Here is a 6,545-nt window from a genome sequence, read left to right as displayed (position 1 = left end):
CCCCCCGCCCCTTGCTTCAGGAGACAGGCAATCTGCCTTTTTTTTTTTCTCTTTGTTCCCTCCTCCCTCCCTCTCCCTTCTTAGGAGACAGCTTTTTGACATTTTTTTGAACATCGCCAGTTCTTTGCACTTTTTCACGGGGAACTGGCAATTTCACGGGAGACTGCCAATTACATGATTTCCATGAAATCATGCATTTGGTAGGTCCCTAATTATGGACGATCAGAGCTACAGGGCTTGCTGGATCTTGATTCCTCTCCAGTGTTTCTGAGGGTGAAAACAGAGGGTGAAAATAGAGATCACATTTGTGCCAGCATAAAAAGATTTTTATAGCCGTACAAAGGGCAAGTAAACAGATGTCCATACCATACCCCTTGTTGCACCACAGATAATGTCTGTGACAAATATGGCATCAATTTGTGGTGCTATTTTGTGGTGGAAATCTGTTTACACTTGGGCAGGGGTCTCAGGGGCCCAGCCTCATGCACCCTGAGAATTCCTGTGCAAACCAACACTTAGCTTTTCAGGCCTCAAAACTCTCATCTGTGCTTCAGTCTCCCTAGCTTTAGTCATTTTTCTCTGGCTGAGCCCCTTAGCCCCTGTTCACTGTCACAGACCTTGGTTACTGGGCCTTAGCCATTCACATTCCTGCCCAGAACAGGTCTCAACCAGCAGAGCACTCCCCTGGCCTCCTAGCCACCCCCAATAGCTATAACCCAGTTCTCCAGTTAAAAGTGAACACAAATAACAGTAAACCACTGTAAACTAAAAGTTCAGATTTCAGCCCCTATCTTGGATACGTTTGTTGCTGCCAAGCCCTCCCCTAGTAGCTATCCCTTTCTCAGATTGCTAGGTAGTTTCCTGACTTGCAACCCCTTTCCAACATCAGTATTGTCCAGAGCTTATTCAACTGTAGCAGCCAGGGCCAGATCATCTGCCTGAGACTGGGCTTGTATACATCCAGGTCGTGCTGTTCTGATCACTTGACTCAGCTCACTGTGAGCATAGCCTGGATGCTCCTGACTGCCTGATCAGTAGCCCAGGTTCTTAGACCAATACGGCTATGTCCTTAGACAACCTAGACCCCCCTGATCAGCAGCTGTGCATTCTGTCTCCTCGAATCTGCAGGCTGCGTCCTTCAGCTCAATTTAACCTGGCCACCCACACCTGCTGCCCCTTTCAGTTAGGCATTTTGCAAACTGCCCTGGCTTCACTCCTTTCCTAGTAACAGGGGTGGAGGTCCCTATAACACTATGCAAGTTTGGTTACATGATTACATGTATCCTGTGTCAAGGTTTAAGCTGATCATCTGTGGAATTTCAGTGTAGTCAGAAAGATTTCGCCCTCCCTTGATTCCTGTATGGAATTATTTGTTTTCACTTTTCTCCTGTTTTTATAGAAAAAGTGGCTTAGTAAATGCTTTCTGCTAAGCCCGTACTTAGATTAACTTGATTCCTGCTGGTGAGTAAGAAAAACTCAGAACCAGTAAAATGTGTTTTGTGGCAATGTACTTTATACTTAGTAGAATTAATAAATAACTTACAAAGTTTTTACAGCATTTTAAGGAAAGGATATCCTTATTGAAAACCTAAATCGGAAACCACTGCAGAAGTAAAGCTTTTTTGATGTGAAATACCAAGTTTTTTTTATTGATAGAAAATGTTTTGACCAATAACTACATTAGTATTAGCAATATTGTATTCAAATGCCTGTTAATATTTTTGTGTGTTGTAAATAGAATAAACCCTCCTATAGTTTTAATAGTATTTTGATTGATCTAAAAAAAAGCCCGCACACCTTGATTACTTAGCTTTCAGCTTGACATGTTGCTATTTTTGTCTTTAATTGAACACTTGAATACTGATCACGAAACCATTTATACATGCATTTAATTTTACTCAGATGAGCACTCCCACAGAAGTCAGTAAAACTATTCATGTTTAAATTAACTACACACTTAAACGTTACAGAATAAGAACCTAGATTACTTGATGAGATTTTAGTTGCATGTTATGTGATCATTTGTTTTGAAGCTTCACTAAGAGTCATACCAATAATTAAAACAATAACAATGAAGCACATTTCAGATACAGTTGACTGATAAATTTTATTTCATGAGAATATTTTGCAAAGCATGTGTGACAGAAATTAAATTGTGCCTTATATTCACACTGCTATTTCTGAATACTCGTTCAATACACAATTCTGGCAAATATAAGCTACTCACAATAAGTTAGCATACAAGATTTTTTTTCCAACTTAAAGAATATAGAATTGTGTGTTAAATTGTTGTCTGTAAGGCAAGAGGCAGTATAAAGTGTAATATATCTATTTAAAAAGTTCAAGTGCAGATTCTTTCTAATTCAAACTAGTCAAACTCTCTGGTGAAAAATGGAAAACGTGTTCTATGAACAGGTTAAATGTTTTGTGAAAATGAGTTGGGTTTGACCAGCTCTATTAAATTGCTGCCAGAGTTATGATGGAGACCAAGCTATTTCTTGGCAGGCTGTTGTGAAGCCCGTAGTGCCAGGGTCCATAGCTCAGCTGGAGCTCTGCCATCCAGTCTGTTTTAATAGGAGGTCTAGGGCAGCCCTCCAATACCATGGCTTTCAAGCTTCCTGCTCTAGAGGCAGGAGCCTGAAATTCTTGGGAGCTGCACCTTTGACAAGCTCAGCATGGAGTGTGAAAGCTCAGAGAGCCCCTTTGCAAGTTGGGAATCTGTGTTTCCAGGCTACTAACCTTGAAGCAAAGAGCCTAGAAGTCCTGGAACAAACTTCCAGCGCTCATGGTTCAATTGCAGTCCTGCCATGCTGATTACACAAAATGTAATCATGGGTCCTGTAACATGCCTTTACCAAAGCCTCTGTAGATTCTCCAGGTCCTTAGATGTGACCTTTTTTTTTTTAAAGCATGCTGGAACATTATGTGGAATGAAAGTCAGTGATCCAGGGTGAGTCAGGAAAATTCAGGCCCAGCGAAACAAAACTGGAAAGAAAAAAAATTTAGTATACTTTTCCTATGAAAATGCTTCTTATCTGTTTATCTGGACTATCCATGCATAATTCTGTGCTGCTTGGGTATAAGGGTGCTTATAAATGATACATATTTAAACCTTTTAGCTATATCTAATTTATTAGATTAGGAAATGTGAAGTTCCTCTGAATTTTTAAAACTTTCTACATCAGCTATTGGTTTAAACTAGGTGCAGTTTTGAAGTGTCACTAAGTGATGGATCTCAGGAGATTTTTCTTTCCCCTGACATTTTATATTGAGCGATTTCCTTTCAATTTATTTACTGTCATAATGTGTAACAAATAATTGTAGTTCTCTTTAGCTAAAATTCTCTCATTATTGTATTATTCCTTTCTCCCCCACCTTAAACTTGCTCCCTTGTATGTCCCCTGTGTCCCATTCCCTGCAGTGATCCTTGCTGGCTGTGGTGGAGATTTGATTTGCTGTGAATATCATTACTACCAAAATGAGTACAAGAAGCTTCTCAGAAACAATGGCAACTGAACACTTGCTTTCACCAGGAATAGGGGCCTTTTGTCTGAATTCCTTGCTGTCAGGTAACTTCCCCTCACCCCACTTTTTAGAATAAATATTAGAGGTGGTTACACATAGTTAGCAATTTGTCATTAGGGCGAAATCTTTTAAGTTAGTAGCTGAGCAGTGCCAGGTGTTTGCCATCTGTGACTCTGAAAAATAGTTTTGTTCCATTCCTGGAATTACGTTTGCGTGCGTGCATACACACAACTAAATTTGCCTAAAATGTTTGTGAAATAAAAAAAAAAAAAAAAAGACTAGGCTTTATTTATGCTGCCTAAATATATTTTTCCTTGTTGTTCTCCATATCTTTTAACAACATTTGGCGTCTCCTTTTAAGATAGACTTTTATACTTTTTCTTGTGTTACTTAAGACTTAACTGATTTCTTGTATTTTGCAGTTTTGCTTTTAGATATTTTTAAAGATGAATTAACATTTGATCAATTTTAAACAGTTAGTCTTACCAAATCCCCACCTACCTAAAAATAAAAAAGTTAATTCTCAGTGAAGCAGATTAGATGCAGCCATTTGGTCCAAAGTCTGTTTTTTTATTAACACAAGGAATCTTCAGTTAGTACGAATGATTATCTCCAAATGTCATGGATTTTTGATGGGAGGAAGGGAGGTGAAATCTTCAAAAGGGCAAAAAGAAAGGAAATGTTATACTTTATCCTGATCTTCTTAGTTCCTGATCTTAAATTCTTTTGACTTTTGACTTAAATTCTCATTCTTCTAGTGTTAAATCGTATCTTTTTGTATTAGTTGAGTGGAAGTTAATAGGTCTTCAAATACATCACAAATCTCAGAATGTAATAAGAGATTCAGTATGCCTGTTTTTTGCAGTAAGGATATATGTTCTTGTACTTACAGGGAATATAATGATCATATTTCCCTTTAGTCAATGTGTACATTAAGTTCCTTATGTGAAGAGCTGTTTTATTTGTGTCAACCCAGTTGGATTAAATAACTCTAGCAATTTCTAAACTCTCCTAAGTAAGTTGTGAAAAGACAGTTGTGAGGTTGGCCTGTGCGAGTAGGCAGCTATTTGATCCAGCTTCGGATCTGGCCACTTCAGATGCCAGGGATCCGATCTGGAGTTCCAGATGTTTCCTGCTTTGATGTTCCAGATGTTTCCTGCTTTGATCCGGCTGAAGCGGCTCTGAAGCTTCAGAGCCGCCTCGGAGATCCGGTCATAGGGTATAATGGGGAATCAGTGAAATGTAGCACAGATGCTTTTTGTCTGATTTGGATGAAACTTGCAGGGGTGGTAGCCTGAGAGCGTAAAGCCTGCCAAGTTTCAAGAAGTTTGGTGCAGAGATTCTGGGGGAACTGCACCCCAGATTCTTGAAAGCAAAACTCATGTCACGTGTATGTGTTACACCATTGGGTGAAAACTGCAGGGGTGGTAGCCCCTGGTGAGGTCACAAAGCCTGCCAAGTTTCAAGGTGATAGGTGCAGGGGTTTGGGGGGAAGTGCTCCTCAAGCTGCTGACAGGCAAAACTCGTGACATAGATGACACTGTGCGTTAAGGCGCAGTGGGCTGAAAACTGCAGGGGTGGGCTCCACAGCTCTGGCATCAGCTCTGTGCTGGCAGCGACTGCACGGGCACCTCGGGGTGGACAGCGGGGCAGCGCAGTCCCCCCTCAAACCCCTGCGCCGATATTTTTGAATCTTGGCAGGCTTTGTGGCCTCACCAGGGGCTACCACCCCTGCAGGTTTCACACCCTTGTAGTGTAGCACATATATGTGACCTGAATTTTGCTTTCAAGAATTCGAGGTGCAGTTCTCCTTGAACCCCTGCACTGATCTTCTTGAAACTTGGCAGGCTTCATGCTCTCAGTAGAGGCTTACCACCCCTGCAAGTTTCATCCAAATCAGACAAAAAAACAAAGTTATAGATATTTCATTAATTCCCCATTATACCCTATGGCTAGATCTCTGAGGCAGCTCTGAAGCTTTACCGAAGCTTCAGAAAACATAATGAAGCCAGCGCTTTGATTTGGACCTGCTGCTTCGGATGCTGAAACATCCAAAGCTTCTCCAGATCCAAACCATGGTCCAAAGTCTCACACAGCCCTATTGTGAGGTGTAGAAGGCAGCGCCTATTCGTCTGACAGCTTTACATTAAATGAAAGTTGATTGAGTCATGTTTTACATATTTACAGGATAATTGAAGGAAATTCCTCATTCACATGCAGTAATGGGCTATTTTGGCAGTTCTGCAGTGTGACATTTAATTTGATAATAGACATTAATAATAAGGTGGATTGATTTAAATCAAGCCAATTTTAAATCAGTGATTTAAACCACCAGGTGGAAAGTCTTGATTGAAATAATTTGTTTTAATCAGGATTTTCCGTTTCTACTTCCTTTGTTTTCTAAATAAAGGTACATTCTCATTGATTGATATACATGATGGTTTCTGCTACATGAAGCCTTTACACTAGTTTTGGTATATCGGTTTGCTATGTGGGAGTTCATTCTATTTAAGCAATTGTGTAGCTTAATATATTTTATTCTTATTTATTTTATAGCTTTAGTATGTTAGAAATGGTGAATGATATTGCTTATTTACAAGATAGTTAACTGTGCTCATGGTTTGTGTAGACCTGATGTGTTTTAGGACAGTAACTGAAAATCAGTTGCAGATACACAAAGGCTATATATTTTTTTATTAGTCATCAGAGTTCATTCATGTAGTGAGAATATGAGATCTCCCAAGTGGTCTCAGTGGATGAACTTGAAGGTGATATGATGATGTCTCCTGGTGTCAGAACCCATATCCCAATCCCGTTGATGACAAGACAAAGTCCCTAATGCAGTAAATGAGCTATTGTCATTGTGGCAGGGCACTATGTGTGCCTGCCACTTTAAGGCCCTGGAGCTGGCAGCCTCCAGGTGCCTAATGAGGGCAGCCATTTTAGGCTCAGGACTGCCTATATAAACAAGGCAGTTTGGCTGCTGGAGGAGAGGCAACAACATCGCCTGGCCTGAAGGC

At 40.3% G+C, this 6,545-nt stretch overlaps 1 protein-coding gene across 1 annotated transcript in view; it reads left to right on the top strand.

Moving 5' to 3' along the window:
• Positions 1 to 6,545, top strand: part of UHRF1BP1L (UHRF1 binding protein 1 like) — an 80,481-nt gene that overhangs the window by 7,329 nt on the left and 66,607 nt on the right. The window lies entirely within an intron of this gene.

Source organism: Crocodylus porosus, unplaced genomic scaffold (assembly GCF_001723895.1).
Source record: "Crocodylus porosus isolate Cpor-Errol unplaced genomic scaffold, CroPor_comp1, whole genome shotgun sequence".
Taxonomy (NCBI): domain Eukaryota; kingdom Metazoa; phylum Chordata; order Crocodylia; family Crocodylidae; genus Crocodylus; species Crocodylus porosus.
This window is presented reverse-complemented; position numbering and strand designations above follow the sequence as displayed.